A 22,637-nucleotide genomic window follows, 5' to 3' on the forward strand; every position below is an offset into this window, starting at 1 on the left:
AGTGCTCATGGCCAATCTCCAGCAGAGCCACTTGGAAGGAGAAGTGATGCACAGCCTTCATCCTCTACCCCTGCCAGCCCCTCAGTGACCCCTTTGCAATCAGCAGAGCCTGGACCAGCACCTCCTGAAAAACATTAAAGCAACTGAACTCACAGGAGCACACATTCCCAGACACAAAGGTTTTTCCAAGATTACACCATTTATTCTCAGTCCTGCGGTGGAGCAAACCCTCAGACTTTTTCCCTCCTTCCTTCTCCTCCCTACAAGCTAGAAAAAACCCTCTCCCACCAGTGCCTGATCAAGGGATGTTGGAGGAAAAAGGAGAACTGGATTTGTACTAAATCCCTCCTAACTCTCTCTGTGCAACAAGGCTGCTCTTCATTCTCCAGAAATCTGATCCTGGACCTGCAAGACCTTTTCTGAACTGTGAGCAAAACTGTCAATGATCTGTGAAAAGTGCAGGGTGAACAGATTGTCATTTTCTAACCATGTGCATTTTTCATCTGTGTGTAGAAATGTGTATATAAATGTGTATTTATATGTATGTGTATAAAACATATATACACACACGTAGATATACACATACATGGATGCATGCGCGTATTTGTATTTAAGGAAATAGCAACCACAACTTCAACTACAAAATCATGAGAGCACTGGGCACTTGCTGGTGTTACGATGCAACCCAAAATTCTTTCTTACACTGTAGGACAATCAAGACTTCTTCTTTAAAATGAATGCCAAAAATGGCCCAAACAGCTGGAAAAAAAAAAAAAAAAGAGTTATGCATGTAAGAAACTGCCTTTTCTCTGTCTCATGTGTAACAGAGAGCATGTGTGTGTGTGTAAGCTGCAGATGAGTCAAAGTCTGAGGGCTGCCTTGTGTCAGCCATTGACTGTGACAATGACAGCAGTTCCTGACAGCCTTTAATAACACCACTTACAGACTCCAGAGCAGAGGTGCAGGCGGGGGGGTGGCGGGGAAGCAAGCCCTTCTTCAGGCTGGTGCACAAGCCATCCCGCATCCTTGCCAAAATGTGTTATGGCCACCGGCTGATGGCTCTGTAATTGCAGCCCACGCTCCGACGTGTCATCCAAAGGGGTAACAGAGGGTGAAGCTGGGGGGAAAAACCTTGGGTACACAGGAACAACACAGGGGGTCCCATGGCCAGGAGGACACAGGGACATGCTGGTGTCAGGCAGGGGTGGATGAGATGGTGGCCTGGGGGGGCTCAGCCCTACAGCACTTCCCAGCGCAGCACAAGGTACCTTCGTGGGTTTGCACTGCAAACACTCAGGTTTACACTGGGAAGCAACTGGGAGACAAGAAGTTATCTCTACTTCCATGCAGATTAGGTAAACCAGACAGAAATATGTACAGGCAAGCAGGTCACACTGAGGATACACAAGCCCTGCTGCCCACCTGTGCCTTGGTTCCCCAGCGTGAATGTGGGAAATAAGTCCCCATCAGATCTCACAGATGCTGGAAAACTCAGACTTGTGAAGATGCTAAAAATCCTCATCTTAGTCTAGATTTGGAAAGCTTCGGGAAGAGTTTTGTAGCGCATCATGTTCTGATTATTTACTTCTCCAAGCTAAGGAGAGACCTACTTCACACACCGCCTCCTGGAGAGGCGGAAAAATCAGGCATGTAAAATAAGAAGGAAATGGAAATCGACTTGATAGCTCCTTCCCCTTCCTAATGGGTAATACTTACCTAATTATGCCCGCTTGCCATTTCCTTTCCCTGTTTTCTTTGAGATATTATGCAGAGAGAAATTTGTCCTAAAAGTTGTTACTTTCATTCAGAGGCATCCCTTTGAGCTGTTTGCCTTGCTAAGGCAGGCAAGGGCAGCAACTCCATTATAAGGGAGAAAAAAAAAAAAAATTCTCCTGAATGGCTCTGACAGGCGTTGCTTTTAGCATCCAGCTCCTGCTGCACATGGCTCACCTCTCTCACCTCGTTTCTCCATCCCTTTCCTAGGCAGATGGGTGCAGCACCAAAGATGCCTCATGCCTCCTGCACTTGCCTGGCCAAGGTGAGCAGCTCCTGGTCTCTTGGAGACACCATGGAGGCAAGGCAGGGAAAGCCAGAGGTTGCAAAGATTCTCTGAGTCCAGCAGCCAAAATGACTCTGCCCTTGGAGGACGTTTGGAGAGAAACCTGAGGCTTGATGGTCTCATGGCAAGTGGGATCCAAGGGGGCACCCCACACCAGTCCCAAGCCCACGCTGCCATCTGGGTGACTTTTCTCCAAATGCATCCCGACCCTGTATGCAAGCAGCTGGCTGCAGCTCAGAGTGGAGAAAAAGGGGTGGTCGAAACAAACCACGACCTCTCCAAGCCCACATCAACACGGATGACCCGACCAAAACACAGCAAGATTTCATTTGCCACAGCCGGCTTCCTTCTTTTAGGGGAGGTCCCATTTAGTGCTGTGCTTCACTGCCCCAGGAGCAGGAGAGGGGTTGGCACACGCAGGACATGCAGGAAGATCTCCCACCCCAGCAGGCTGCTCCCAACCACCAATACAACGGGGACTGGCTGGATGCAACCCTACAGCAACAACTAAACACCGTACTTGCAGGATGGGTTACAGGGGTTTCTGGCACAGTGAAGGTCGAGAATTCAGCCCTCTAGACCCCCACAGTGGACCCCCCCCATCCTCCTCTCCACCTCCAACCTATACTTCCCAGGAAGGCTCCCCCCTCCCGAGCCCTGTTCTTGCACCTCAGGTGCTTTTTTCTCTTCTCCGCAGGGAGCACAGCTTCCAAGAAGGAAAATACAAAGCCCAAAGGGATTGACTTCAAGCAATGAAACAGGCTCTGCAAAGGAAGGTGTTTTATTCCAGCTCGAGGGGCTGCTTTAAAGAGCCTCCTTTTGTTTCCTCAAAGGCTGGGAATGATGTTTCCCAGTCTCAGCCTGGCAGGCTGTGGAAGGTGGAGACCAGGAGGAATTCATGGAACTTCAAGGACCACACTCTGCAAGCAACGGCAGAGATTTCCCCACACCCAAATCCTTCCACATCCAGCATCCTGCACTGGTCCATCCATTCCTGCATCCCTCCACACCCTGCAGGGGCTCATCCCCCCAGGGGAGCATCTGCAGCGGCTGCACGGAGAGCCCAGCCCTGCACCTGCAGCAACAGTGTGCAAGGAAGGGCTGAGCCACCCCCCCCACAGTTACACCAACCAGCCCTGAAACTTCACCTCCAAGCTTTAAATTCTACATCAAGAAAAGCTGTGTTGTTTTCTTTTTTCCTCTTTTTTTTTTTTTTTTCCCACCAGGCATTTTCTAGGGAATCCTTTAGAGCCAGGAGGGGAAAAAAGGAAGAATTGCACAGCTAATCCCTGCTGCAGGCAAAACCAAACCCCCACACTTAATTGCAACTGCCCCAGCCAGAGAGGGAAAGCAGCCCCATTTCTCTCTCCATCCCTCCATCCTTTCACCTCCTGGCCCCACAGAGCCACCCCTGCGCAGCAGCTGCAGCATCCTCAGGGCTGCCGGGGTGTGAAGGACAGCGGGATGGGGGGGAGTTTTCCTTGCAGAGCCACCTCTGCAGTGCTGCCAGATTCGAGGGGCAGCCGTGAACCCGGAGGGGACCCAGGCATCTGGCTTTGCATCCCTGCTGCGCTGCTCAGCTGCGCATTCCCCAAAGCAATGGATGTATCCGGAGAGCTGGATAAACGGGCTCCTCGCAGGACACCCCCCCTGCCACGACTCTCAGCCAGAGCATTGCTGAGCACCCAGCCTACAGAAGATGAGCTCCTACCCCTCCCTGCACTCATTTCTGCGGAGCAAAAGCCCCCAAAGCAGGCTTTGTCCCACCCACGGCGGCTAGAAAGCGATAGCTAGGGCAGGCAGAGCGATACCCTTGGCACTGCCAGCTCTGTTTGGCTTCTTGCAGGCTGCAGCCAACCCTGGAGGGGCCTGTCCTGCGCAGCCTGGCCGGGTGCCCAGCCCCAGGGGGGGCTCAGGCAGAGCAGGAGCCCGGGACAGGAGCATCGGAGGAGCTTCCCTGCCTCCCAGCGCGGAGGGATGGGTTTGCAGAGAGGGGGGGACTTCAGCAAACAACAAGGAGCAGCGTATGCGAAGAGATAAGAGAAGGTATTTACCAGGCAATCACTACAAGGTCCTGTGAATATAGTATTTGTGATGGATGAATAGACATATTATTATAGAACTTAATGCAAACCCTTTGCACCAAATGGTGACATGCGATTACTAGTTTGGAAATAACTAAGCTCATTATAATGAAACGCTTCACTCAAATCCCCCTCCAAAGGATGGATCTGACGAAGGAAGAAACCTGTGACGGGAACATACTGGGGGGATTTGTTTAACCAGATCAGCCCGCTGGGCCGGCACAGCACGGTTGCTTGCCTCCAGCGTGGCTAAAGCCTGGATTGCTGGAAGCGTAACCCACCCACCTGTGTGGACAGGGTGGGCAGTGTCCCACACTCAGCATTGGGCTCTTCTTGGCACTTCCCTGCCTTTAGGAGATGAAAAGAAGCACCTTTCAATAATAAATAATAATGCTAACTATGTGTTTCTATAGCAACTCATCACCATAGCAGCTAAGCACAGGAGGAAAACTCAGAGCTCATCCTGCCGTCTTCAGGGTGAGGAGGCAATTGCCCTCCTGGAGGTGGCTTCGGTGGTGACAAAGCTGGGACTTAAACCAACAAGTCGCCCTCCAGATTGCCCCTGAGCACTGCTCACCCCAGGATAGCTGTCTGGGACGGGGCTGGATGCTCTGGAGAGATGGAGCTTGGGGTCCAAGGAGTAATGGGGGTATGCAGCCTCAAAAGTGCCAGGCATCAAGGTCATTGTGACCCTCCAAATGAGTCCTGGGACTCCAGGGTGGCTGGAAGGAAAGGGGACCGTGGGAGGGGACAACCCTCCCATCCAGCCAAGAAGACAACACCACGAAGGGGAGAGTACAAAGGGTGAGAGACAAGCAAAAAAGAGGAAATGCCCCAAATTAGCCATGCAAGTAGGTCGGGGGGGGGACCCTCCCAAACACATACACATCTCAAGGTAACAGCTTACAAAGCTCCTCACGTTGCTCTGCTTTTAGCCAGAACTAGAAACGTTCACCAAATCCCTGACAGATAAAAGGGGTTTCCCAAAACAGCCCAGAAACTCACTTTTTAAAAGCTAACAAGTCAAGCAGACATGCCCATCCTAATTTGGGTGTGGGGTTTGTTGTTTGGTTTTGTTTTGTTTTTTTTTTTCCCTAAATTGCCCATTAAAGAAAAATCCAAGCAAAAGCCTTTGATTAGCTGCTCATATTCCCAGCTCACGTCCTCTCTCTGGCAGGGCCGTGGTGACAGAGCCTTTTCCTCCAATGTAGAACAGCCTCCTGCCCCTCACCACCTCTGAAAGCCTCTTCCCAGCCAGCAGAAGAAGGTGACACTGCCCAAGGATGGAACAGTGGCCATTAGTGACTACTAGAAATGTACATGATGCTATTCCTCAGGCAGGTAAGCAAGTTCCCAACCAGAACCTCCCTGGTTTTATCATCTCACTTACAAAAAGTGAGTCATCTATAAAGGTCATTAGAATAAAACAACTATTAGATGATGGCTAAAGGGACAGTCACTTCTACACAACCACCCCCCATTTGATAGATGGGGAAACAAGAAGCCAACAGATTTGATCAGGACCATGGGGCAGCATTCTGGCAAATAAAATTCTCTCTTTGGCAGCCCAGAATAAGTTTCCCTAAAGTAAAATAAAGCTGTGTTACACACCAAGCACTTGCTATTCCATCAATAGGCAATTGTAACAGGATACACCTCTTTAGTCTCTAAATGAGTTTTCTTTCCAGCACTACATTATAGACAAATCCCCTGTCACAAAAAACAAATAAATCCCTTTTCACAATCAAATATGCTCTAACCAAGTCAAACAGGGCCACACGCACGTGTGGTGAATCTACAAACCTTTTCTCAACTTCCCAGCACGACCATCTTCCCTTTGGGCAGGGAAAGGCAAAAAGGAAAGAAGGGAAAGAACATTTAATAGAAGAAATGAAGTGGCAATTTCCCAGTTCAGCTGAGGATCAATATGTGGGCTCCTCATGGTTTCTGTTTCAAAGGGGCTGAGCTCTCGCCGCCGAAGCCCAGACTGACACAACACCAGTGCTTGACTTATGAGTACTTCATCTCGGCAAGATATTTTTAATTTAAATCTTGCCACAGTTGAGTATGAAGCCATCCGGGCTTTGATTTACTGCTAATTCGTCACTCCGATTCCTATAACTCTAAACTCAAGTCACCAAACAGTTTAACACTGAGACATACGCCAGCAAGGCTCTTCATGAAAGAGCACTGGGGGGCTGCTGGTGGCAAGTGCACTTTCCTCGCTCCAGAAGAAAGAAGTATATAAATATTAAGCATCTACATGTGGTCCCTGAGTCCAACATCACCACTATTCCAAAGGAAAAGTATACTGGGTTTAAAACATCCTCCACCTTTCCTCTCCCCTGTAGCGTTTTATGCTCAAGGAGAAATAACAAGCAGGTCAGGGTGGCTCATTTTGCAAACATTTACATGCATTTGGTGCTGCATTGGCTGTGAAGGTTCACCAGGCATCAAGATTTATTCCTCTGGCCCTTGCATGAGCTCAGAGGAGGGGGAAGCGTGTGAGTATATATCATGCAAATGCCTGTAATGGAAACCTATCCCATATTATCTGCATTATATCCACACATTCGTCCTGTCAGAAGGACAAGGCAAATTCAAGTGCCAGTCAGCTCCTGTAAATTTATTGCCAGTGGCTTGGTGGGGAAGCCCCAGAAGACCACTCATGTGTGGATATTACAGCTGGAAGGAAACTCAGAGATCGGGTGTGAAAGCCATCAGAGACAGTGACACAAGGTCTCCCTTCTGGGTCACCATCAGTGGTCATCCAGCCACACTCCATGGCTTTTTTTGTTTATTCCTATGCAAAAGAAACCTGTGAATCTCAGCCTCTTGGCTTTCGGGTCTGATTTTCTGTTTCACAGCATGCAGTGTTTAAAAAACACTAGAAAGACTTCTGGGCAGCAAAGCCTGGCATAAAAGCAAGTCACAGAGTCTGCAAGTGAACCTTCTCTTCCTAGTGAAATCCCCGCCAAGTAAGGTCGAAGTCACCTGCTGATAGGCAGGACAGTGGGGATGGAGGTTTGAACCCCAACACTGCTCCTGCTCGTGTCTTCAGGTTCTCCTCCACCTCTGAGGACTTGATGTCTTCTACAAACATTAGTATCTGAGATAAAAACCACCGGGAACATTACACTTCAGGAAAGAGTTGGCTTCCTCCATGGCTTCAGGAATCACCTTTGAAGAGCACATGTCTCCGGGAAGGTTCACATTAGCTGGAGAACTGAGCTGCAGGAACGAGAATTGTCTAAAATGAAACGACCATTTGGTTTCCAAACCAAAGGGTGCCCCTTCGAAGCCATCAGAGCATCTCTAAGGGCTCAGAGAGAGTGTTTTTTTTTTTTTCAAAGGAAAGGGTTGCAGGAGAGATGCCACACTACTGGCTGCCGATGCAGGGGATGAAGGGAAGAGGCTTGGCACCTTCTTCCTGGATGCCTGCTCAGCACCTGAGGAGATGCAACCAAGCAAGGATGAGGCAAACCTAGCAAAGCGCATGTACCGATGAAGAACAAAGAAAACCAAACAATTCCAGTAGGATGAGTCAAGAAAAATAAAAAACCCAAAGAGGAATGCCAGTTCCAGAATATCACCACACAGACTGTTGGCATCTCAACACATCTCATTTTTGCAATGATCTCTCCATTCCCAAAGGTAATTAAATGCATTTTGTACCCAACTGTAAAGATACGGGAACCAATGTTCAGGAGACCACAGCTGCCCCTGGCCAACGCACTAACCCAAGAGGATATTTTCTCATTTTAAAGCATCCATCTGTTATTTTAACTGGAAAAAATTCAATCTTGAAAGTGTCTTGCTCTGACTAAACTCTGCTCTTGGCTGTTGAGGCACAGGTTCAAGGGCAGGGGACCACCTACCGCTCTCATCTCGCAGTACCATCTGGGGTTCAGTTTGTATTTCATGGCAGTGCATGAGGATTCCCATCAATAAATGCGGACTGAGTGTTTTGCCTCTCCGTGCCTCAGTTTCCCAATTCGCACCAGGGGAATGGGAATACTTTCTCATTGTTTGAAAAGACTTCAGAGTCTGAGTGAAAAACATCTGGAGAACCCTATGTATTTATTTCTGTATTTTCCATCACAGGCTCCTTGAGAGCTCAAATCTAAGGGATATAAAGTGCTTTTCACCCCAAGACAGTCATGCAAGGAAGCACAGTCATCGCTGATATCCTGCAGTAAGTCAGTGGGGTGCCCAGACTCTCTGCACAGACGGGAAGTCTTGTTGCCTTGGGCGCCTGGAGTGGTCGGTGTCCATTAACTGAGTCTTGCAAGCAAGAAGGAAAGGGTAAGAAAGAGCCTTCTGAAGCCTTTCGTCACACTGGTGGGGACCAGAAAGGGCTTTTTATTTGAGTACCAAGTGGTTTGAGGGCTTTGTTATGGGAAACAGTCATAATCCAAATTGCATCCCTAGCAGGGGAGGGAGGTTCTTGGGCAGGACATAACTTCTGAGTCCCAGCACCGTGGCTGCAAAGGCGTGATGTTAGGTCTCAGTCTCAGCTATGTGAGACCTCACTTTAAAGGGATATTGTGAATAAAAAATCAAGAAGAACCAAATAATTCCCAAGACAGCATGTTATTTTGTTCAAAAACCTCTGCAGGCAATGCCAAGCCACAAACTTGGGCACTGCTAACTCCAAAACTCAAAAGCCCTACCCCTAACACCCCCCCCATGTAGGGTCCCAACACGGAGCATGAGCCTACCGTGCCAGCATCATTCTCAGATTTTCCAGAAGCTTTTCAGAGTTCCCTTCCAATCAAGAAATTAATTCCTACACAGCACTAACCCTCAGCATACTCAAGTATCATAAGACCTTGCAAGGCTTTTCACCGTGGGGCACGTGAGCGCGCAAATCAAACCCTGGTGCTCCGGGAAGGAGGTAGGTCTTATTGCAAATCACTCAACATCGAGGAAATTGGGAGACAGAGACAAAGCAATTCAGTAAAAGGAAAAAGATGCAACACAAAAGGGGCTCCAGCATCCTTTCTCCCCTCCTCACCCTGCAAGAACAGAGGAGTCAACACAAAACCGGCTCCGGCAACCCACTGCCCCCCAGGATCTGGCTACCAAAGGTGGTTTCTGCCTCCCCAGCGGCAGATCTCAGTCGCTCTCATGCCTGTGCTGAGCCCTTTGCTTCGCCACATCTACAGGCTGTCTAGCACCAGGCTCGCTGTGGGTGCAGAGAGGCTTGCTGGCAGGTGAATGCATGAGGAAAGGATCGAATATTTCCTCTCCCTGTGGAGAAGTTCAGCATCTCTCCAAGGATTTGCAATAGCACCCATCCCTCTGCTCAGCCAGGTGCCGGATTGCGCGCTGAACAGATTTAACACCAGTCTTCAGCGCCTACAAGGCAGTTACGATCATCAAGCAAAAGCTTCCCAACAGCACCGTGATTGATCATCAGCTTGTATTTTAAAACACCCGTCTTGGACATAAACAACACTTAGATCATGTGGCTGTCATTTATTTTGCATCTTATTGATACCGCCAAGCGCCGCGCATTTAAGATGGGACAGAAAGGAAGAGCCTTGGACTGGTCCTTTCGGAAAGGAGACACCCCCATGGAGGATGGGTCTGGGCAGAGGAGGGAAGAAAATCCCAGGCTTTCATGACGGGGCTGGGGCTGCATGTTTAAACCTGGCTGCACACGAAAAGCAGACACACATCTGTTGCACTGCTTGAAACCCAGCTCTAGGGAAGGGTCCCGCACACAAACAAGCAAACACACACTTCCCGAGGCAATTAAACCACGAGCAAAACGCTGCTCGCATCCCTGAGACCTTAACAGTGTCTTAGCCAGGGGAAGGAAGCACCTAATCTCACACTGGGAGGCACACGCTGTAATTAAAATCACAGAGATGGAGAAGGCAAAGCAACCCCCTGCTCCACTGGTCCTACTCGCTCACAGAATTAACAAGCTACTATAAACAAGACGCAGGTGAAACAGAGGACGAATAAAGAAAATAAGTTATCACGCTTTATGTCTTCGAGAATATTTGTGCAGGGCTGGTGCACGCTCAAAATAAGTCCCTAGAAGGCTGAGAGTGGTTGCATCGGCTATAAAAATCCCCTGACACTGTCATTGTTCCCCCGGAATAAGAGCATCCCCTGGCAGTCCCAGGGGTCCTGGTCCAAACCTCCTGTCTCTGCACCGCTCACCCCCACGACCAGGAAAGCTTCAGACACCACCCCCCCCCCCCCCCTTTGCCCTCCCTAAAACCTCGCATCCCAGGCATCGCATCCCGGCGGTGGAGAGAAGCCATGAAAAAAAAAAAAAAAATAAATCAGGTGCGTTTCCAGCCAGCTCTTTGGCACGGCTGCCCGGCGGCAGAGCTGGGAAGCAAAGCGGAGCAGACGCGGGGTGGAAGTTTTACGGGAGAAGAGAGCGGCCACACGTTTTCCACCTGGTCCCTTCCACGAAGGCGAGTCCTGAAGATCCTACACCCGAATCCGACACGGCAAACGCTGCATCCCCTTCCCGGTACGGGGAGCAGATGGGGCCCCAGGAGGAGGGTTTCCTCTGGGCTGGGTATGTAGCAGCCACATGCAGCCACTACAAACCCAAACAGCACTTAGCCCTGCTGGGGCTGAGCAACTGGGTTTGTTTATCTGGGAGGAACTCATCTGCTGCCGGAGTATTATATTTCCACCAAAACCATGTGCGGCTCGGTGTTTAGATCACTTCTCCCTGTCTACATAATTTAAGGGCATATGTCTGATAAACGAGGAGCATCGATACGCAGGTTTCTGTTGCAGCACACACATGCACGGAGGGAGGGAGGTTTATTCAGCGCTGACTCCGCAGCCGGGATTTAGGCAGTCAAACTCTCCAGCACCTTGAAGGAAGGGAAACAACGGTGGGGGGAAGTCCCCCCCTTCTCTCCTAGGTGTTCCCCACCGGGGGTGGCCCCTGTCCCCATCCACCCGTCTCCCGGGAGCCCCGGGAAAAGGGCTCTGCCTCCAGCCCCGTCCAGCTGCAACCTCGTCGGGAGCAGGAAAAGTTTGCAAATGCCTCCAGCCCCTCGCTCGGGAAAAGCTCCGGGGCACCGAGGGAGGGAAAATACCCCCCTCCGCGAGGGGAGGAAAATCCGCAACCGGGGATGGTCGAGAGTGATGAGGGACAGGCTGCGACGCTGGAGCCGCTACCTCCGCGGAGAAAAGTTGAGCCTTGTGCAAGGGGAAAAAGCCATGGGGGACACGGGGAGGGGGGGGGACACGACACACACACACACACCGGGCACCGCGTCCCCTCCGTGCTGGGGATGGGGAGGAGTAGGGGATGCCGGGGGTCCCCGCTGCGACACCACCACCACCCCCCCCCCCCGGCACCCTCCCAAGCCGTTCCGGGCGGGGCGGAGGGGCCGTGCCCAGCTCAGCCCGTGGGGGGACCTGCCCGCCACCCCCCGACCCCCTCCCCACGGTGGGGAGAAGTGGGGGGGGGGGGGGGGGGGCACCACCCAAAACCCCCCCACCCGCTCCCCTTACTCCTGCCAGGTGTGGAGGGCAGGTACCGCCGCAGCCCCGCCGGCCCTCCCGGGGCATCCTCCGGAGCATCCTCCCGCCAGCCCGGGCGGGGCGGGGGGGTTCCTTACCTGGGAAGGTTCCTCGCTTGCTTTGGGTGGGTTTTGGTATTATAGATTTTTTTTTTTTTAATTTTTTATTTTTTTCCTCCTCCTTCCTCTCCTTTCCCCCCACTTCAGTCTTCAGAGCAGGCGCCGCATTGACACTGCAGATGGTCTCTGTGTGTGTGCGTGTGTGTGTCTCTCTCTCTCCAATCCCAAATACTCCACGGAGGCGGAACACGGAGCCCCTCTCTCTGCACTGGGCAAACCGTGTCTGGCTCGCCCAGAGCTGGGGGGGGGGGGGGAAGGGGGGGGGGGGAAAGAGGGGGGGTAACGCAGCTCCAGCTTTCACTCCCCCCCCCCCCCCCCAAATCACCCCTTCCCTCCCTTCCTCCCTCCCCCAGCCCTTCCCCCCCCCCGCCTCTAAATCAGCAAGGAGGGGGGGAGACAGGCAGCAGAGCTGGCAGGCGGGGTGCAGGCAGGGGATGCGCTACGGGGCCATGCCCGGCTCCGCGCCCGGCTCCGCGCCCGGCTCCGCGCCGGGCTCGCACTGCGGCTGTCTCGCCAGCCCTTCCTCCCTCACCCTCCTCTCCAATGGTGGCTGCGGAGCGGGCTTTGACACCCAGGGGCTCTTCTGCAAACAGAGACACACGCACAGGCAGCACACCCCTCTTCCCCCGCCAACCTCGCTCACCCCCCCAAAAGAAAAAAAAAAAAAATAAAAAAAAAAAATAAGCCGGAGAGGTGTGGAAGTGTGGTGGCAACGCGAGCCCAGCACGCCAGGGAGGGATGATGATAATAATAATAATAGTAATTAAAAAAAAATAAAACCGATAATAAAAAAACCCTTTCTGTTCTTTTTCGCTTTCTGTTTTTTGGGTTTTTTTTTGTTTTTTTTTTTTTTTTTTTTCAGACAGAGTGGCCAGTTGCTCCTCCTTTCCCAGCCCACCCACCTCTAGGAGAGGGGAGAAGGCGGAGGGGCGAAGGTTGTCTCTGGAGGGGGATCCCCAAGCCGCTTTTCGTCGTCCTAAAGTTTGTAGGGGAGGGAGATGGGGATGGGAAGGGGAACGGGGCCGGGGCCGCCTCCTCCGAGCGCGCCCGGAGCTGCCGCCGCTTCCCACGGCTGCAACTCCGGCTGCCTTGATTTCTCCTCCGGGTGCCTTCCCTCGCTCCTACTCACTACTGACACCTAGGATCTCCAGCCTGATTGGGCTAATTGGGAAATGTCGCTACCCACCCCCCCCCCAAAAAAAAAAAAAAAAAAAAAAAAATTGGGAAAAAAAAATAAAAAGCCACAACAACCCTCAAGGAATCAAATTCATTTTGCTAGCTCCCTCCATCACTTCCCCATAAAAGCCTTTCTCGGCATCACGGCTGGCATCTTCCTCTCCTTTTCCTTTCCAGCGTGTGTCCCGCCGCTCTCCTCCGGCTAGGACAAAATGAGGAGGGGAGCGGATCAGAGAGGGCGTAGGGAGGCTCAGAGGAAGATCAATCTCTCAGCTTGGGTGAGCAGTAATCCTAGAGAGCGGCTGCAAGCTGCTCTGCTCTCCGGCTCTTCATTTAATTCCTGGCAGCCGCAGGAATAATAGTATTTTTTTAAAAGCTATTAGTGCTTAGTGCTTGAGTTTGGTGGGCAGCAGGCTGCCGGCCTGGCCGGCCGAGCTGCCCCACGGAGCAGACCCCACGCTGCAAGTTCATTCCCCCCACCCCGGGCAGAGACCTGACCTCCTCTCTGCAGATAATACCTGGGCTCTGCTCGGGCTGAACGCGGAGCAGGGGGGGGCCGAGGGCGGGAAGGAAAGCGATGCTCTCGGGGGGCTGATAGTGACACGTAGCAACAGGGCTGCCTCCCCGTAGGGATGGCGGAGCCCCGACGCAGAGGGGATGGGCACCTCCCTGAGGTCTGGGGAAAAGGGGGAGAAACTGGGGAGATCTCCTCTGCTTTCAGGGGTGTTGGCCATGCTCACATCAGGGCAGGGAGGGGAAAACCCTGGGAGTTATCCTCCAGCTTCCCCCCCACACACACTATACAAGATGAAGGTATCCGGCAGGGATGCGGGGAGCGGGGGGGGCGGCTGATAAAGGGGGTCCCACCGCTGGCGGTGAGCAATAGCCATGATCAGAGGCAGGGATTGCCTCTCGGGATATACACTGCACAGCACCCAGCCCAGCAGGACATCCCTCCTCCCCACAGCCTCTGTCATTCACAGAAAACCAAGCTTAATCCAAGCTTTGTATTTTTAATTACCTTAAATTTATGCCACAAAACACGGGGGCTGGGGGCTGTCTATTTGCATCCTCCAAGATATTTATTTTTAAACAATATCATGTTTTCCTTAAAACAAGTTTTATCTCCCTAATGCGTGCCTGTGTGCGCGTGTGTGTTTTGCCTCAGCTCTGGTTTACATTTCCTGATGGATGGATGGGGATTCAGAGCCCTTTTTTTTTAAGGTGGTGCATAAAATGTATTTATTATTCTTTATCTCCTGCCTCTTGCAAGGAGTCATTTGTTTTCATTCAGAGAAATGAATACTATGTGAAGCCTGAAGAGTAATAACACAGCAAAATGACAACGGAAGGGAGAGACGGAAATCTGAGAGATACAATGGCAGGTTAGTAACCTCTAAATATCACTGCTGTTGTGAGCAGTACAGTATTATTTAATGTCCAGTCTGTCTTGCAGCTCCATTTAATAAAACATATGAAAATCTCTGGGAAATTTGGTCTTGCATTTAAAACCGGGCTGTTCTGCTAAAAAGGGATAATCTGAGTACGTGGAGATTACTTTCAACTGTCTAGTGGGGAGGACGAAATTAATATGAATTCTTTCTGCTACTTAAGACAATGGCGTGAGTCAATATATCACTGTGCTGTGTGGGTTCATAAAGGAGTGAGTGACAAATGAGATTTTATTTATAGGCCTTTTCATGAACTAGGCAGCGGGGGCGGATAAGGGTTAGGGCTGGAAAACCCAAATGACCTCCCCTGACCTGTGAATAGCTGCAGTCAAAGGGCCCAAGGACAAGGAGGGCTCAGGCTCACCCTTTTGTCATCAAGTGGCTATTTTGCCCCCCGGCCACGGCGACAGCAGAGATCATGGGATCCCTCCAGAGAGGCGCTGGGCACCCCCACTGTCCCGCTCCCGGGGGAAAACCCGCCGGGGCTCAGCGCCAAACATCACCGAAGCTGCCCTCAACATCCTCTGGGAAGAGGGAAAATCATCACGCTGCCTCCACCCAAACGACCTCCCCTGCCTGATTTCCCCCCCGCTGCTGCCCCAAAACACCCCCTTTCTACCCCCATTGCTCATAAAGTCCTGGATGCCCACAGCACCGCTGGCAGCCCTCTGCGGTTCCTCCTCCACCGGCGAGCGGGACGGAGACAAACAGCACACGCATCCTTTCCTTCCGTGCCTTGTTACCCGAGCTACACGCAGGGATCACTTCCAACAACACCCGAAGAAGAGAAAACACCTGTTTTTTCCGAGGATGTACATCTGTACGCGTTCCCACTCAGCTACACAAAGCAGGGGAGCAACAACAACAACAAAAATAAAAAAGAGGGGAAAAAAAAAAAAAAAAAAAAAGGTTACTGTAAGAAGTTGGGTGGGGGTTTTTTGTTTTCTTTTCCCCTCACCATTTTACAAGTTTGTTAAACCAACAAGGTATTGTTTAAGTTGCTAAAAGCCGGAGCTGCTTGTTATAGCTCCCGGGTTGCGCCAAGTAGAAGCATCGCTAAAAACCTACATTGCAGCGCCACCTGCAGCGACCGCGCTTGGTGGCAGCTCTGGAAATCCCTAAAACTGGGTGAAGTCTTAAAAAAAAAAAAAAAAAAAAAAATATCCCGGGGAGAGGGGCTGCTAGGTTATGAACTCGTTCCTCCGGGTTTCTTTTTCACCTTGCCCTCCCGTCTTTCAGGTGTTGGAGGTTTAACCAAATTTGCCCCGCTCTGTTGACACCCGAAAGGAAATATGCCTCTCCTGGGTAGCTGTCACTGTCCCGCAGCTGACAAAGGATGTCTTTATCAGGCTTCTGGAGGGTGGAAAAAGTCACTGTGATCTGTTTTAAAGCTGGTCCAGGGCTCTGCGTTGTCACTCCCGACACCCCGGGGAGGGACAGGATGGGCTCTGCCCCTAAGGGCAGTTTTTGGTCTGGGTGCTGGCTGCCAGGGTTGTTGTGTTATCAGCTTTTTGGCAGGTTTACCAGCTTCAGGGAAGGGTCACGCTGATAGAAAATGAGACAAAAGTGCTACCGAAAAAAACTGCAAGAGAAGAAGTTTTCAGGGAAGAGCAAGATTGTCTCGCTTGGTCACCAGCCACTCCTTTCCCCTTTGGTTGGAGCCACTTTGCAAACAATTTCTAATGATGGGTGGAGAAAAAGCCCTTGAGAGGATCTGTCCAGGCCATCCTCCATTTGTAGTTTGTCCAGCATGTCTTTGGAGTCTTGAGGGTTTGCACATTGGTTTATCTGAGAACCTCAGGGCATCCTGGCATGGAGCAGAGCTGTGCAAGGTGCCCCTTCTCCTCTGCCACTGATTTGCTGCACAGCTTCTGGCAACTCCCCTAACTTCCCTGTCAGTCCTTGCAGGTCTACTTTTTTTTTTTTTTTTTTTTTGGCAGATTTCTTAGTAGGACATTTATTAAATAACATTTGTACCAGTTAGCTATCATCTCCCCCTTCTCCTAGCCCTTTAGCAGCTACGATGCAGTGTCAACCAGAGGTGAGGCTTGCCTTCATTCCTTTAAGACTTGTTTGGATGCTTTTTTAGGGAAGCAAAATCTCTTTTCACATTGTCCCAGGGAACAAACCCAGCAGCTGGCAGGAGCCACAGACCTGCAGAGTCTGACTGTCCCCTCCCCTGGCTTTATTGCCAGGGGTCTTTCCCATTGATATATGCTCCAGTCAGCATCTAGATTCAAACACCAAGTCACCAACCCCAGTTGAGTTACAGGAAGCTTTACAGAGTTATTCAGCCCCAATTTCCCCTTTGTTGTAATTCCAATACCCTTGCTTCCTTCCCATTCCCTCTCCTCTGTCCCCCTGCTCCAGTTCATCCCTCCCCATCTCCGCCTTACCAAGTAGATCCTGTCCTTCCAAGCAGACTCAGAGGTGAGAGAGATGTTCATTCTACATCCCCTGTCCACCCAGAGGATGGATTTATGATGTACTCAGGCCGACAGCATCATTTGCACATATTCCCAACCCATCCACCCTCCCCATCCCAGACTCCCCCCCGCCAACCCAGGAGCCACCCCTCCACTCACCCCCTGCCCTCCTCCTTGAAACTCCCCAATGAACAATTCTTCTCCTTCTCCCTTCAAATATTTGTCAACCATTATCGCCGCTGGTCACACCCAGGCTATCATTTGTCCAAACAAAACAGAAGGGGGACGGCCGCAGAAGAGGGGCAGATGGACGGAGGCAGGGTGAAATGAGAGCCAGGGGAGCAGTCAGGCCATAATGATAAGGAGAGTATAAAACACAGGCTGGGGCTGTCGAATTAAATGAGGGGACGCCTGAGAGGGGCTACTTCAAACCACAGGAGATGAGCAAAAGGGAATAATATGGAAGCAGGCAGGTGGAGCGATAAGATGCAACCAGAAGAAGTCAGACAAATCCACTGTTTTGTTTTGTTTTGTTTTGTTTTGTTTTGTTTTGTTTTGTTTTGTTTTGTTTTTCATTTCAGAGGACAATGCAAGTGGGAAGAACAATTGGTCCCTGCTCAGGAGGGCTGTAGAGCGTTGGGGGGGGGAGGTATGGAGCAGGGATGTTTTGGAGGTGGAGGGATGAGATGGAGAAATGGGTAGAGAGTCAGAGGAAAGCAGGCCAGGGACATGCAGGAGGAGCTAGAGATTGTCTGGAAGGAGAGGGGGAAAGGCTGGGTGCCAACACTGAACACACACAGCACTGAAAGAGGCTCCTGGATTCAGCTAAGGAGAAGCAATGCTCAAATCAGAAGGAATCCAGAGGAAAATAGGACAGCCTGAAAAAGGGAAGGGCCTAATCCAGAGATTAGGGTTTTAATTTAGGATCTGAGAGTTCGGGTCAGACTTGCTTCCGTGATGCAGCTCCTGGGTGATGCTCCAGTGGGTACCACAGATGCAGGAGAGAGGATAGGAGCCAGGCTGGACCTGCAGGGATTTTCCCAGGAAGACCCAGAACTGCCCAACCCTTGCAATTGGCAATAAATCTGGAAGGGTGTTTCAGGAATTTTGCCTCCCTCAGATAGTAGGAAAAGGAATATATATATATATATACACACTTTATATACTTTACAGCCTACCAAACCTCTCAGCTAATTGTGGATGTTAATTGTGGCTACTTCTGAATTGGAGGTATTTATAAAGCCTCTTTCCTACGTAGCTTTGGCATTTTCCTCACTCAGAGAACATTTACCCAGCCACCTACTTCTGCAAAACTTTTAGGAACGAGATCATCTCGTTGCCCATCAAACGTGGCTGAAACTGTTCCAGATCAGCGGTGGGCACTAGTAGGTAGCACAGTGACAAAGGTTTTGTTTTGTTAGAACACAAGGCTAAAACACAGAAAAAGAAGCAAACCAAGCCCAACATTTATGATTTTTTTTTGTGTTGCAACTCATGATTCTTAAACCAATTGCAGGGAAATAGAAGGGAGGGAGAAGGGGGAAGGCTAGCCCATATTTTTTAGCATGTAGGGTTGGCAGCACACAGAGTTACCCACTTAGTGAACGTGGGAGACAGAGAGGGGGAGAAGCATAAGCTCATCTTGGGATGTTGCGGGAACCCCAGTGAAGAATAGCTATTCTTATATGTCAGCTTCATCACCATGGTATCAGAAAGGAAGAACAGAAGGAGAAATGACAGAAAACGGGGGGGAGTGGAGCAGAGTGACTGAAGAAAGAGAAACAGGAAGGGGAAACGAAAGCCTTTTCCCTGATGAATGATATCACTTGTTAAATAGTCAGGACATGGTCAGTCCAGTACCCTGGGTTTACAGAGAGAATGATGCTGCTAGGCCCTCTATAAAGCACCGCTTAAAGTGCTCCCATATTCACAAGAGCACGTCCTCTCCGTAACGCTGAAGCGGGACTTATTCAACCAGCCCTTCTTAAAAGGTTCAAAAAAAAAAAAAAATATATATATATGCATGTACAAAAACAGGTCAACTGCCTTCTCCACTTTGTTTACGGGTAGGACCTATACAAACCAGCATTGATTTGCTTTCTTGTTTTCCTGTGCTGACTGGATTAATCTGTGGTGCAAATGGACTGTGCTGGAAGGCAGGTTTGAGGAGCTGTGACCCCTTTGCAGTGCTGTAAACTGATGGTGTAACACTTCAGTAATACAAATCCTAATTTTTTTCCTTCTAAAATGAAATTTTGGGATCTCCTTCCATCTCTGACTGCATACAAATCGCCAAGCAGATCAGGATAATGGTCTGTGAAGACTGAAATTCAGCCTTTGACCTTAGCTGGTGAGGATGCTCGGAGCCACCACCCACACTCGCATAAGCAAAATCTGGGACAAGAGGTTTCTCCTCTATAGGGGAACACCCTCATACTTCCCATGTTACTCCTAGGGATGTTCCCATCACCAGTATTTATTTTGTTTCTGAATCATGCTGAGATCTCCACCTCTCTGCTTTCTCTACTTCCCAACTTCATTGAAATATCTCCTTCATTCAGGTACAGCAAAAAGGGGCACAACTGATCTTTCCTTCACCCCAATTATTTTGGTTACCTTCCACCACCCTCCCAAACCATCACATGTTCCTTTTGGGAGTCTGTTCATCCCAAATTCCTCTTATATTTTGGATCATCTGCAACACCTACTTCTTTCCTATTTCTCTTTCCCCCCCCCCCGACAAAGCTCTCTGGATGCAGGGGCTATCTCGCGTTGTGAAATTGCTCGGCACTTCAGTCAAGGCCTTTGAATAAAATGACCCAACATTATCTCTTTAAACCTGGGTCATTTTGTACAGCTCCTGGCACCTATGTCTCCATTCAGGCCTTTGAATTAAATAGCTCCACTCTGTCTCTTTGAAGCCATTTGACTTCTCACCCAAACAACTTGGCAGCAGCATCCCTCCCCCCTCCCTCCCCGCCTCCTAACACCTTTTGTGCAAATCCCCACTGAAGAAATAAAAGCTGATGGAGGTGTAAGCTGGCCATGCATGTTGTAACCCTTTATTATCTGGGGAGCCCCACTCTAATGTACAGAGAGATAATGTTAATGGAGTGATGCATTTTGTCTGATCTGGACCTGTCTCTGAAAGATAAATGCCAAGGCAATGCAGAAGCATTTAATCAAAGATAAACCACCTCAACATGTTGTGTATTTTTTTTTTTTTTTTTCTCCTAAAGAAGCAAAGCTTGGTCTTGTCACAGCATATTATTTTGCCAGCATTATCTCTGTTATTTCTAAATAATTCCATTTAGTGCTGGTGATGGGTAGGAGGGCTGAGATAGAAAATCAAATTAATTAGAATGACCCAACAAACTTGTGTTTGCATTGCGAGATTCAACATGGCAGCAAATCTAGCTGAGAACAAATTGCATTCAAATTAATTTAAGGAAAATAATTTGGGGCATATCAGGTTTATTTAGGATCAATTTTAATAAGCTAAAATAAAGTCAAGGCAGTGGGTGATACCATCAGCCAGTCAAAAGCCAACTTTGATAGAGGTTTACACAGCTGAATGACAGTTGCTTTCGAAGCCATTATTAGAAAAGCTGCTTTTTGGAGTGACTTGGACAATTAAAAGAGCACCTCAATTACAGCCGTTGGAAATATTAGTAATGAATAAATTATCCAGTAGGTTTGACCCTCCCTTCCTTCACATCATTTCCAAATAATTAAATTCCTTGCCACATTTTGAGACATTGTATTAAATTCACCTGCAGCACAGGATCAGCAAAAGAGGTAAGCCCTGCTTCATCCATTCGACTGGTGCAAAGAGCAGCGTTGCACGCTCTGATAGACCAGGCATGAGGGGGTTTGAGGGGTTTTCAAAACAGAGTTATATTTTGCAAACATTCTCCTGGCACATCCCTGACCCAGTGTTCTTGCACAGGCGAGATATGATGCATGCACATTGTAGGACCACATCCTGGATGTATCATCTTCATGCCCAGAGAAGATGTGTGTACGTTTGCCCATCTCCCACCTGTATCCCAGAATGTCAGGAATAGACTCATGGCAGGCTAAATCAACAGAGGAGATTCAAGAGCATCAGATGGTCTTTTGTTAAAAGAGGCACGGCCATGGGGAACCTCAGGTGTGTTCCTCGTTGAATGTGGACCTACCCTGGATGCTCGGCATCCACGCTCTGCTCCAGCCCAGGGTCCGCGGTGCTTCCCAAGGCTGGAAACCCTTTGGTACAGGAGCTCACTGCTGCATCACAGCTGGGTGAATTCAATGAGGATTTTCTCGAGGGCAGCAGGTCTGGACCATACAGGGCTGGGGGCAGCATCATCAGTCCTGCAGACACCACAGCCCTGCCTTCACCCACCACAGGAGTCATAGAATGGATCAGGATAAAGCCATACAGCTAAAAATAGATATTAATCTGTACCGCTTTCCCCACACTACGCTTGCTGTACCAGGACAGCAAAAGAAATACCATTTCCTCCAGGCCACAAGCCAGTACTGCCAGTACATTTTTATTAGCCTGATTTAAGTATTACTTTCACTCCTTCCCTATTATCCTTTACCTCGTAGGAGATCAACGGCTGACGGCCAATATTTGGAGGTACCTGTCTCTTACCACTTCAGGCAAATGAGCATGCAATTGCAAATGGTATATGTCAGGCCATAAGACATTATAGAAATTTAAAGGCCTCTCGGTGATTTATGGTTCTTTAATCAAGGGCTTTTAACATTTAATTAAAAGGCTACAGGAGTTGTCTCTATTTCTGAAAAATCTGTCTATGGTTGGGGGAATTAGACAACATGAAACTCAACATATTCTGCATGTCCTAGGATTACAACCCTCTCTAGAGCAGTGGTAGAGAGGATGGGCAACAGGAGAAATAAAATACAGCTTTTTCTTATGGCTTTAAGATCCTGCAGTAATTTAAGGTGATAAATTATCCTCCATCATTTTCAAGGAGCTTGATAAACCATGAAAGACTCATCAGAGGATCATGCTAAAGATGCAACAGGCAGCATCTTGCAGAGAAAATGTACCACGCAGCAGAAAGAAAGGTCAAATGAAGAGGATGGTGGCCAAGGCCAAGTCTGTCCTACTCTTCACCCTTCCTGCAGCCCCCTGTGATGCTCCCCTGGCAGGTGGGAGAGGGATCTCCAAACCCCTGCTGTGGCTGGGGAAGAGAGAGGGTTTGAGACACCTACGGATGGTCATCCCTGGCACCCAGTTCAGGCAGCACCCAGATACCCCTCAGCCCACACTCAGGGCTGTCATGCCTTGGATAAGATATTATCTTATCTTGAATATGATGTCTGAATATTCCCCAAAAGACTAAAAATGTCTATTTTTATTTCTTTTTCTGCTCAGCATCAAAGGAGGCTCTGAGGTGAGTATATTAAATATAAACATCTCCAGTTAAATGAGATTGATCCTACTCTGTGACTGATGTAGTAGAAGAAAAATGACTCTGTGAGCTTCTTGCTGGGACACCTTGTTCACAGTTCCTGCTCAGTGAACATTTTGTGATTTCTAAAGAGCAGAAAAGCATTGAAGGGAAGACAGAGAGTATCTCACACACGTTGATGTCCCTGAGCCTGGGCAGTCCATGAACTCACGCCTCCCACGGTCACAGGCTGAAAAAGTACTTCTACAATTGCCAAAACTGCTCAGGAATAAATTGCATTATTTTTCCTGACAATTTTATTATATGCCTGAAAAAAAACAACTGCCAGTCTAAATCTCATTCATACGACGTGTGGTAGAGATGGATCTGGACACCAGGAAG

At 49.5% G+C, this 22,637-nt stretch overlaps 1 protein-coding gene across 1 annotated transcript in view; it reads right to left on the reverse strand.

Moving 5' to 3' along the window:
• PLXNA4 (plexin A4) overlaps positions 1 to 11,987 on the reverse strand; it is a 458,133-nt gene extending 446,146 nt beyond the window's left edge. Inside the window, exon 1 of the mRNA XM_042792117.1 lies at positions 11,754 to 11,987. The gene's annotated coding sequence lies outside the window, so the exon portion shown is untranslated. The remainder of the gene's footprint in view (positions 1 to 11,753) is intronic.
• Between the last annotated feature and the right edge of the window lie 10,650 nt (positions 11,988 to 22,637).

This window comes from Tyto alba, unplaced genomic scaffold (assembly GCF_018691265.1).
Source record: "Tyto alba isolate M040663 unplaced genomic scaffold, T.alba_DEE_v4.0 Super-Scaffold_2, whole genome shotgun sequence".
Lineage (NCBI taxonomy): Eukaryota > Metazoa > Chordata > Aves > Strigiformes > Tytonidae > Tyto > Tyto alba.